Source organism: Mycteria americana, unplaced genomic scaffold (assembly GCF_035582795.1).
Source record: "Mycteria americana isolate JAX WOST 10 ecotype Jacksonville Zoo and Gardens unplaced genomic scaffold, USCA_MyAme_1.0 Scaffold_39, whole genome shotgun sequence".
In the NCBI taxonomy this organism is placed as follows: domain Eukaryota; kingdom Metazoa; phylum Chordata; class Aves; order Ciconiiformes; family Ciconiidae; genus Mycteria; species Mycteria americana.
The window spans coordinates 924649-936845 of NW_027445626.1; positions in this window are offsets into that span (position 1 = coordinate 924649).

Here is a 12197-nt window from a genome sequence, read left to right on the forward strand (position 1 = left end):
TGGATGTCATTACAGGCTCAGCCTGTCTTCTGGAGGTTTTCGTGGTGGTGGTGGAGGGGTTTTTGCTCTGTTTTACATGTGATAATGTGCACAAAGAAATGTCTTTATTCATGCCATTTCTAATTCTGTATCTACCTTTGTAGTGTTACCTAGAGACTGTTGAAAAGACTGTTGAAATAAGAGCCATGTTCTCTGTGCTTTTTTAAAAAAATAAAGGACCCTGCAGCAACTTCTTCAGCTGAGATCCTTTTTCTGAGACTTTTTCTGGTGCTGCAGTGGCAGAGCCTGCATGCAGAGGTGGAGGGCAAAAGAGTCCTGGCGCAGCAGCACTGCCAGGGAGCACCAGCGCTTGCTCTTTCTGCAGCTGTTCTCTTTTACATTCCACACTCTCTTTCTGAGCCCCTGTGTGGGGTAAGGAGGGCTTGCTCTTGCAGCTTGGTCACAGTCCTTTTGGGTGGCAGTCCTGTGATTGCACGCAGTGACAGGCAATGGGCACTTCCTTGGCAGAGCTGACCTCCATAACAGAGTTTCCATCACCCAAGGGGATCTCCTGATGGCAGTGCCTGAAAGCTGACTTTTTCTTCCAAAGCTTCTCTCAAGAACAAGCCCAGGAAAGTGCCCTCAAGAGGAAAACACGATTGAACAGCTAAATTGTTTGAGTATTCAGGGTGGGAGCATGCGGCAGTGTCCTTGCACAGCCAGACCTCCTGGGGGAGAGAGGCAGGACCAGCAGAGCAGGCTCTGGTCTGTGCCCATGCTCACTGTACACCCCAGGGAAGCTGCCCCAAGGCAACCGTCCCAGACCAGCCCATAACAATCACCATTTCCAGCACCGGACTCTCAGTCCTGCTCATACAGGTTGTTTATCCCTCCACAGTGCAACACTGCATGACTAGCTCAGAAGTCCATGTTTGTGTTGTACAGACGGAAGATCATGGAGCAGATCCTCCTGGAAGACATCTCAAAACCTATGGAAGAGAGGGAGGTGATTAGAGGCAGCCAACAAGGCTTCACAAAGGCAAATGTGCCCGGCTTATCTGGGGGCCTTCTACCATGGAGTAACTGCATCAGTGGACAAGGCAAGAGCTACAATATCACCTACCTAGGCTTCTGTATGTCCTTTGATATGGTCCCGCACAACATTCTTGCTGCTATATTGGACAGGCATGGGTTTGATGGATGGACTGTTAGATGGAGAAGGAAATGGCTAGCTGAGCACATGCAAACAGTGTCATGGTTTAGACCCAGCCAGCAACTAAACACCACGCAGCTGCTCGCTCACTCCCACCCCCCAGTGGGATGGGGGAGAGAATCTGAAGAACAAAAGTAAGGAAACTCATGGGTTCACATAGAACAGTTTAAGAATTGGAACAAAATAATAGTAATAATAACAATTAATTGTAATGAGAAGGAAAACAACAAGAGAGAGAGAGGAACAAAACATAAGGGATGAAAATAAAGTGATACAACCGCTCACCACCCACCGACCAACACCCAGCCAGTCCCCGAGCGGTGACCGCTACCCCACGGACAGCTCCCCCCCAGTTTATATACTGACCATGACGTTATATGGTATGGAATAGCCCTTTGGTCAGTTTGGATCAACTCTCCTGGCTGTGCCCCCTCCCAGTTTCTCGTGCACCTGGCAGAGCATGGGGAGCTGAAAAGTCCTTGACCAGTGTAAACACCACTTAGCAACAGCCAAAACATCAGCGTGTTATCAATAATATTCTCATACCAAAATCCAAAACACAGCACTATAGCAGCTACTAGGAAGAAAGTTGACTGTATCCCAGCCGAAACCAGGACATCCAGCTATACCACCTGACCTAACCTCACCTCACCCAGTCCATTTGACACACTGCAAGATCGAGTTACCCTTGGGATCATGCATTGTCACGATATAGCGCAAGCATTGGAACACTACAAAACAGAAGGAACTTAAGTCTCTCCACTCTGGTTATGCATGGAACCGAAGTATACTCAAGAGATGAATGGAGTTGGAATGACTCTCTTTGACTGGCTAGACTTCAAGCCATTCCAAGGAAGACAATACAGATCAGCAGCCAAGTAACTAATGGGTCCACTTACCACAGGCCGACTGAAATTAAAACAGTCTATACTGACTCTTCCAGACCAAAAAACTACAAGGCTGAATGTTACAAAATGACCAAACCAAATTCAGATTGCTGGTACAATCTTACCTTTACCAAACCCATAACTGTATACTGTCTTTGGGGTTACAGAGGCACCGAATTACTAGTTGAATTTGGGATTGATACAGCAACATCTGTGCCAGTTGCAAAGGATAAGGAACCTCTGCCCCCACAAATGTCTGAAAATGTATTGACTCGGCCTCCCATTAGGCTAACTCCTATCACCTTCAACACAGGCCTTTACATAATTAAAAATACAGGTCAGCAACAAGTGCTGTTTAATCCATCATACTCCCTCAAACGGGTGGAATTAGCAATGCAGACTAATCTCTCTGCAATTAAACCTACCTCTTCACCATACCTGAGTACATCTTACGCAGGATGGTCAGCATGGTTGCATAAACGGACTCTCATCTCTCCAAAACAACCAAAGAGAGATGTGACTGGTGTCTTAGGAACAGGACTGGGAGTCTTAAACAGCATAGATGCTGAAGTACTTGCTAAGAAATTAGCCACAGTAACCAATGACTTAAGTGCCCTGAAACACCCTTTACAATCTTATCTTTCAGCTTTGGGAGCTAACCAATGGCTCTTATCGGATATATTGCCTCAGTGGGGAGAGGTAAATGAGAAGGACCACCAGTTGACTGTGGATGCACTTGGTGTGACCCAAACCAATGTTTCTTTCGCTCTTAGTTGTATCCAAGCTCAACTGTGGATGCAATCTGTAGTAGCTGCAATTAAAGGTAATTTGGGATAATGCAACTGAATTTGAGAAAGAATTCCAATCCTGGTGGTATCCCGTTGATTTCACCTATGACCCTACTGACGGCAAAGCCACAGCTTTTGTCTTAACAATACGCAATGCTTCGGTGTACACCATATACCCAATCATTGCATTGGGGTTGAATCACAATGGAGCTATACTCTATCCATCAGAACACAGAGTATGGGCCCAACACAATGGGAACAAATGGCAAACTATTGACGTGAATGCGTGCCTTGTACGGGAACAACAAGGATTTATTTGCGAGATTAACACCCTCAAAGCCCAAGACATTTGTCTTGACACTGAACAAAATGTTTGTCATTTTGAAATACAACCAGATGAAGCCCCTGAAACTGGACTTGTATATATTGGGAAAGGACGCGTTTGCATGAGAACCTTTTGTGATTTTGTATTTGTAGATAACGTTACTGTAGATATAAGTAATCACTCAAATATTTGTGTTTGTAATTTTACCAAAATTATGGGATGTGACTTCAACTATTAGGCTCCTGTCACAACTCACCAACTGCTGCAGGCTAACTATACACTGTATCAAGACTTATTACCTGCCCCTATTGGAATGAACCTGACATTGGTGAGAAAACTACTGCAACACGATTGTCTCGTCCCACTCGGTGGGTTGCGAAAGGGGTGAATCTTTTTGATTCCCCGACTGTTTGAGTACCAACAAAAGCCGATCTCTGCTCGGCAGAGCCGCGTGGTCGGCAGAGTCACGACAATGACCCAGGGGAACAGGCTGGCCAGCAACTTTATTAACTGGCGAATTCCACAAACGGACAAACTTAACGACCTGACAAGTTTAACGAACGAACAAAGGCGATTTTGCAAAGGAGCTATTTTCCAGGCTTCCCAATCCCAAACTTGCATATATATATTGGAAAAGCAGAGGAAAAGAGAAGAGAAGCAAGAAAAGGAAAGAAGAAGAGAGGAGAAAAGAGAAAGAAAAAGTATCACCACCCTTGGATCCCGCGATGACGATGACAGACGTGGCAATCCTCCAGTGGTGGGCGTGCGCGCCCTTCCCTGGGGGGGGCCAAGCCTTTTATTGGCTAATGCCCGCCTCCAGGTATGCCCCTTCAGGACTTACATGGTTCTTGTTCTAGAAAGTTCTCAATCTTCTGCGCAGGCGCTGGGGGAGGGGGGTGGTCGTGAGGGGTCTTTGGGGCTGTTGCAAGCCCCTTCCTCAGATAAACTCTGTGTGACCGCTGGCCATACATGGTCAGGTTTGGCAGAACCTGGAACCGCGCATCCTCCAACGCGCTCTCCACGTCCCGCTCTTGCTCTCCCCCACCCCGTGCTCACCGACCTGCCGTCGCCATGCAAATAGCGCCTCAAGTTGCCACAATGTTTGAGACATTAACTCTTTTAGTCTCTCACAACGATGACCTGAATCAACTGCTGGAACGCATCCGGAATAATGGACATAAGACATTAGTCACCGTCCACCATGATGTGGAAGAGATATATTGCATCTTAGAAGGAGTGAAGCACGATGGAGGACTCTATTGGTGGGACACTTTGCTAGGATGGTCGCCAACCACAACTGGAATTCTCAATAAGATGCTTCATCCAGTTGTTGTTCTGCTAGTGCTCACTGTGTTATGCTTCATTCTAACCGTCGGGCTGTATGTTAGACTTTGGACTATGGCGAAGCATTTGTCTCATCAAATATCCCCACAAGACGTATACGTACTCAATAATCCTCACCATGGGAACGTATATGACACACCCGAGGCATTCCAAATATTGTGAAGCTTGAGCGACTACAGTCACGGGGTGGATTATGTGGGATAATTGCTGGAGGTGACTTAGAAATTAAACTTATATTCACACTTTTAGGTAAGGTACACTCCACTTGTCTGTGTTATTGCTGTTGTTATCCTGTTCTTGCTGTCAGGCTCTCCGGGGATGGGCGTTTCAGCTGCAGAGTCACACACTGATCTTGTGGGTCCTTTTGTGCAGGTGTGTCCATGGGAACAAGTGTCCCAGCTTTCCTCTCATCTGTGAGGCTGTGGGCAATGCAGCCTGTGGGGCTGGGGAATGAGCTGGTTTTCCCTTAGTGACATACCATCATGAAAAATCTTACGGATCTCCTTTTGGTATCTTCCCCATGCTGTGAGCTGCCCTCAAGAATGCAAATCTGTCCCATACCATCCCGTAAGCACAGTGCTGCTATGACCAAGGAAATGCTGTTGGGTTGGTGAAATGAGCCGTGTGTGTCCTTGGCTAGAAGTGGGTTGCTGAGATGTTGAGAAAGGGTGAGTCATTTAGCAGTCTGCAGTGGATCCCTCTGTTCTCAGCAGTGTCTGCTGGCTTTTCACGCAAACAGAGCAGTGTGATCGCCCTCAGTCTCAGAAAGGTGCAAGCCCAAGGCATCTCGGTCTGAAGGACAGACCAGGTCCCCTCACTCTGCTCTAATCCAATGGCAATCCTCTTGCCTTGCAGGATTCCCTCAGTTCTCCCTGAGGGCAACAGAAATACTAGGACATCCCAGTACAATCCTCAAATCAGATGGGGGGAATAATATAAAAATTTCCCCCAAATTTAAAACAAAAAACAAACAACACAACAAATTTCAGTCTGCTTTCTGCAATCTTCATTCCTTAGTACTGGGATTCAGATGTTGACAAGCCCTTCTGTTATGGGTGGATTCATAGGACAAAGTTGAACACCAGGACTGGCCACTGCTTCCACCATTCCCATGAACTCACTGCTGCAGAGCAGGGCTGACACCTCAGCAGCCAGTGGCCAGAGGCCCAGCTCCTCACGCCACATTCAACCAGCACCAAACCAGAGCTTCAGCCATGGAGATGAAGGAAGGTGTCCTAGGAAAGGGAAATGGAGGGGTGAGGTCTGTAGCAAGGGGAGGGCCTTCAGGAAATGGCTTTGGTTTTGCTCAGAAAAGTCTCCCCTAACTTGTCAATGACTTTTCCTCTTTGCACGGGTCCCCATGCCTGGAGGCAGCAAACATCCAATAGCAGCTCTATCACCGAGTTCCTTCTCCTGGCATTCATGGACACACGGGAGCTGCAGCTCTTGCACTTCTGGCTCTTCCTGGGCATCTACCTGGCTGCCCTCCTGGGCAATGGACTCATCATCACCGCTGTAGTCTGCAACCACCACCTCCACAGCCCCATGTACTTCTTCCTTCTCAACCTCTCTCTCCTCGACCTGGCCTCCATTTCCACCACTGTCCCCAAAGCCATGGCCAATTCCCTGTGGGACAGCAAGGCCATCTCCTACCTGGGATGTGCTGCCCAGGTCTTTCTGTTTGTCTTTTTCATGTCAGCAGAGTTTTCTCTCCTCACCATCATGTCCTATGACCGCTATATGGCCATCTGCAAACCCCTGCACTATGGGACCCTCGTGGGCAGCAGAGCTTGTGTCCACATGGCAGCAGCTGCCTGGGGCAGTGGTTTCCTCTATGTTCTGATGCACACTGCCAATATATTTTCAATACCTCTCTGCCAAGGCAATGCCCTGGACCAGTTCTTCTGTGAAATCCCCCAGATCCTCAAGCTCTCCTGCTCAGATGCTTACCTCCGGGAAGTGTGGGTTATTGTGGTTAGTATATTTGTGGATTTTGTGTGGTTTGTTTTCATTGTGCTGTCCTATGTGCAGATCTTCAGGGCAGTGCTGAAGATCCCCTCTGAGCAGGGACGACACAAAGCCTTTTCCATGTGCCTCCCTCACGTGGCCGTGGTCTCTTTGTTTATTAGCACTGTCATGGTTGCCTCCCTGAAGCCCCCCTCCATCTCCTCCCCATTGCTGGATATGGTGGTGGCAGTTCTGTACTCAGTAGTGCCTCCAGCTGTGAACCCCCTCATCTACAGCATGAGGAACCAGGAGCTTAAAGACACATTGAAGAAGCTGATTCAATCAGCTCTTTCTCAGCAGCAATAGCCTGCTCACGTCTCTTCAGAAGTGATTTCAAATTCATCTTGGGAACCTCCTGTGCTTTGGGCATTTTATCTGTGATGACCATGTTTGTCCATGTCTGCATGACTCCACTTCCCCAGAGCCATGAACCCAGCCTGTCTGACCCAGAGGGCTGTTCACGTGTGTCTGGCACAATGGTACAGCTGGCTTCTCGTGTCGCACCTCTGTAATAAAAGGGGATTTCCTCATGGTGGTGTCTGGAGGTTGGGCTCTTCTTCCAAAGCTGAGCTCAGGCTGAAGAAATTGCCCCCACAATGCCGTGCTGCTTTGCTTGGGTTCTCCCCATGGGATGAGGGGAGGAGGGCATGTGGCAACGTGTTAGAGAATGGGCCTGGGCTGAGCCTTCAGCTGTGGGTGCCCAGTTCCCCCGGAGATGGTGAATGATCAACAGGGATCTGCCTGGGACTGTCACCCCATGGCTTTCAGGCACCACAGCCCGCTCGCTCTGCAGAGCAATACCAACAGTACGGGACCCTGTGGAGGGCACAGGGAGGAGGAAGGAGCGGCAAGTCAGGCCAGCATGGACAAACTTCCCTGGTGAAAGGCTCTCTGGGGGCAGGGACATGTCTGGAGAAGAGAAAGCAGCAACTCTGTGCTTCTAGGAGGGAATAAATGACAAAGAGATATCTATTTCTGAATGCACCAGCTCGGGCAGGCTTCTCTATTGCTTGGGTGGCTGGAGCAGCCTGAGGATGCCCTGGGCCAGGAGTCTTTTCCGGGGACAGCGACTGTCACAGAGGGGTTTGCTGGCCGTGGACAATAAGGCTGTCTTGGAGACAGGAGCAGACACTGGCCTCCGTCTCCTCATGCCATGGCTGGCCCTCAGCCCTGGGACTGAGACACCTCTCTGCCTCTCTGGCAGGAGCTACTGTGAGCTGCAGAGGGGCTGGGGCTGTGGGGTTGAGTGTGCAGAGCTTTGCAGTACCCATCAGTGGGCACTGCCATGGGGTCAGCCCAGAATGGGCTGCTTTTCTGGGCTGGACAGAGATAGATGGGTAGGGGACGGAAAGTGCTGCGGACCACCAGATAGGGACGGGGCTGGGCTGGAAACTACTTGGGAGAGGAACACACTGAAGTTAGCTGAGCTGCCTGACCATGCAGGGTGAGGACTCACACCAGGGGGTTGCTGGTGCAGAGTCAGGGCTTGTGGAAGGCAGCAGAGACTTGCAGACACAGGAGAGAGGAGGCTGGTCTGTTGTCTTTGGTGGCATGGACAGCTGGGGAAGGTGCCCCAGGGCATTTGTAACACAGACAAACACCACCACCCCCAGTGCCCGGTTGCACCACAGCACTACCCTTCAAGTGACATTTCCTTTTTCCTCATGCCCAGGCTCAGACTCCAAAGCTTTTCCTTTCTCATGCTGTTTCCTCTACAAAGGAAATCTTCATCCTCTCTGAAAGCCCCCTTCAAGCAGCTGCAGGCCATGACAACATTGTCCTTGGCCTCTACATCAGGAGGCCAAAGCAGCCCAGGTCCCTCAGCCTCTCCACACAAGTCATGGGATTCAGCCCCTTCACCCCATCTTGGCAGATGTCCTCTGCACCTTCTCCAGGTCCTCCCCACTCCTGCAGAACATGGAGCCCCACCCCAGCACAGATTAGTTCAGATGTGGCCACACCCCTGCTGAGTCAAGGGAGGAGCTAACTCCCCTTGTCTGGGTGGCCATGTTCCTCCTAATTCAGCCCCATATGCAGCTGGCCTGATTCGTGGTCAACATGCTGCAATGGCTTCCTATAGCATCCATTCCTATAGCAACCACGCCTTCTCCTCAGGCTCACTCCTCAGCTGGTCAGCTCCAAGCTTGCCTTGCTACATGGGGTTATTCTGCTCCTGATGCAGGACTGGCCACTTCTCCTTGTAAAACGTGGTGAGGTTTCTGTAGGCCACCCTGTCCTGTGGTGCCTCTAACAAGATGGCAGCATGAGGAACTGCAGGACAAGACGGATAATAAAAGGAGGCCCTAGTCTAACGGACTTGCAGAGCAAAGTAAGAATTCGCAATACAGCCATCCCAGAAACACCAACAGAGGGCACCAGGCAAGCAAAGCCAGGGCCAGTGGGCAAAGGGAAAACAGAGGTGGGCTTCTTGTGTGGGAGGGTTGGAGGATGACCAAAGGGGAGGGGGGAAACATGGAAGGAGGAAGTTGGAGGTGAAGCAAAGGGTTCAGCCAGTGCTGTTTGTGGGCACCTGTCAAGTAGCCCTCAATCTCATTTCTCCAGCAGGAAAATCAGCATGGCTGGGCACACCTCTGATGTGCCTCGACAGGAATGTACACAGTGTGGGCAATTCCTGAGCTATAATCTCACTTAGATACCCAAGACACAGCCACATAGCTCACATCACTGGAGGTTGGCCATGGATGGAAGCAGGCTCTTTAGGAAGAATGGGGCAGGTTGGTGAGGAGGGGAATTTCACTGTGTGTCAAGTCAATATGTGAGTGAGCAGAAGGACAGCATGGAGCTCTGCCTAGAGCCAGGTGAGAGCTGATGGATCAGGATTAGTAGGCAGACCGATGTGGATAACATTGTAGTTGGTGTCTGCTATGGACCAACCATATTAAGAAGAAGCAGCAGATGAGGCCTTCTTCAGACAAGTAGAAGGAGCTTCTCATTGCAAGCCCTGGTCCTCATGGGGGACACTACCCAGTCAGACGTCTGCCTGAGGGGCAGCACAGCAGGGCACAAGACACTCAGGAGGCTTCTGGAGGGCACCAAGAACCTCCCAACCATTCAGCGAGAGTGTGAGGAAAGACAAAGTCCACCTCGATCTCAATCTGGTAATTCAGTCTGGACATGAAGGGCATCAAGACAGGATTTAACAACAACATCAGCAGCAAAAGGAAGGCTCGGGAAGATGTTTGCCTGCTGCTAGATGAGGCAGGGGCCCTGGTGACAGAGAGCACAGAAAGGGCCAAGAAAGGGCCATGCCTTCTTCCTCTCTGAGTTTACTGGTAAGAACAACCTTCAGGAATGCCCGGCCCCCAAGACCAGAGGCAGGGCAAGGAAGACTTACCCTTGGTGCAGCAGTCTCAGGTTAGGGAACATTTAAAGGAACTGCACGTGCATAAGTCCTTGGGACCTGAGGGGATGCACTCATGAGTGCTGAGGAAGATGGCTGATGTCATTGTAAGGCCACTTGACATCATGTTGGAAAGGTTGTGGGGATTGGGCGAGGTTCCTGAGGACTGGAAGAAAGCAAATGTAAACCCTATCTTGAAGCAGGGCAGGAAGGAGGATGCAGGGAGCTGTCAGCCTGTCTCCCATGATACCCCTGTAGACAAGCGGAGCAAGTATGGACTAGAGAAGTGGAACATGAGATGGATGGAAAAGTGCCTGAATCCCAGAGGGCTGTGTCCAGTGGCACAAAGTCCAGCTGGAGGATAATCACCAGGGGTGTAGCCCAGGGGTTGATATGGGTCCCGTTCTATACAGCCTTTGATTGGAGTCCTGGAGGATGGGACCAGGGGCATCGTGAGCAGGTTTGTGGATGATACAGAACTGGGAGGAGTGGCTGGTACAGCAGCTGGTTGCACTGCCGCTCAGAAGGACGTGGGCAGGCTGGAGAAGTGGGCAGAGAGGAAGCTCATCAAGTTCAACAAAGGGAAAGACAAAGTCCTGCCCCTGGGCAGGCATAACGCCATGGACCAGTACTGGGGGCTGGGGGCTGACTGCCTGGAAAGCAGGTTTCTAGAGAAGGATCAGGGGGTTGTGGTGGCTAACAAGCTGGCCACGAGCCAGCAGTGCGGCTGTGTGGCAAAGCAGGCCGACAGCCTCCTGGGCTGCGTTCAGGAGAGGTTTGCCAGCAGGTGGAGAGAGGTGATCCTTCCCCTCTAGTCAGCACTGCTGAAGCCACGTGTGCAGTACTGTGTCCAGTGCTGGGCTGCCCAGTAGAAGAGAGACATGGAGTGACTGGAGGGAGTCCAGGAAAGGGCCACAAAGATGATGAAGGCACACAAGCATCCTTCAGGAGGAGAGGCTGAGAGAGCTGGGACTTTTTAGCCTGGAGAAGGGAAGGCTCATGGGGATCTTGTCCATGTGTTTCAATACCTGACGGGAGGGAATGAAGAAGAGGGAGCCAGGCTTTTCTCCGTGGTGCCCAGTGACAGACAAGGGGTAGCAAGGGAAGCACAGGAACTTCCCTCTCAACACAAGAAAACACCTTTCATCTGTGAGGGTGGTTTATTACTGGAACAGGTTGTCCAGAGAGGTTGTGGAGTGTCCATGCATGGAGATATTCAAAATCCAGCTGGACCCTGTATTGGGCATCCCGCTCCAGACTGGACTAGGCCATCTCCAGAGGTGCCGCCAAGAAGAGTCAGAAGGAACCAGTGGAGGTGTCCAGTGCTACGCTCTGCTCTGAGCAGGGAGAGCTTGTCCGTTAGATCAGGTTAGTGAGTGCTTTCTCCACTCGAGTTTTCAAAATGTCTGGGCCCCAGACACAGATTATAAAGATGTGGTAATTTTCCTTAAACCTCATTTGAAATTTCCCTGCCTGCTTCTTGTCCGCATTGTCTCTTGTCCTTGTCTTTCCTTCCTGACTGCCAGACACATCCTCATGCCTGCTGTGAGCAAGGGCAGCGACAACATTATCTCCAAGTGTGGCAACACCAAAACCCCCTGTGACTGCACAGCCAGGCATTGTGGCCAGCTCCGAGCAGAGAGACACCCTGGGGGTCCGTGCCTGGGCTCAGAGGAGGGCATGTGGAGACACCCATCACCTAACACAGAGGGAATGTGGTGGTGCCTGTGGGCTGACACCGAGGCAGCATTTGGGGCAGAATGGGTGAGCAGAGAAGACCTCCAGCAGCTCCTCTGCATACCTGGTCAGGGAGTAATGCACTTGGTGGTGCTCCTGAGAGAGGATGGTGGCATGGGAGGGGAGGTACTAAGAGCTGTAGTGCAGGGCACTGGGGCTCAGAACTAGGTCTGGGGTTCCCAGCAGGCAGTGCCAGTGGCTACAACCTCAAGAGAGGCCAGGGTCCTCTGACCATGGAGAGAGCATCAGCGAGTCTTGTCCCAGCTGTGGAGAGCTGCTGTGGCTGCAGAGAGGTTCCTGGGAGTGCTGGGGTCAGTCCTGGCTGCCCTGCACCTCCCAGCCCAGCATGTCTCTTGGGTCTCCACAGCAATCGCACTGACTGGGGTGACAGCCCTGCCTGGCTGGGGATTGAGGGCAATTTAGGGTTTCCGTCAGTGTGGGAGGTTCTTGGAGCATCATGGCTTTTGTTCAGATCCCTGTCCCTGTCCCTGGGCTGGCCCACACCTGCATCCCCACATGTGGCCCTAGACCTCTGCTGGTGCAACCACCACTTGGG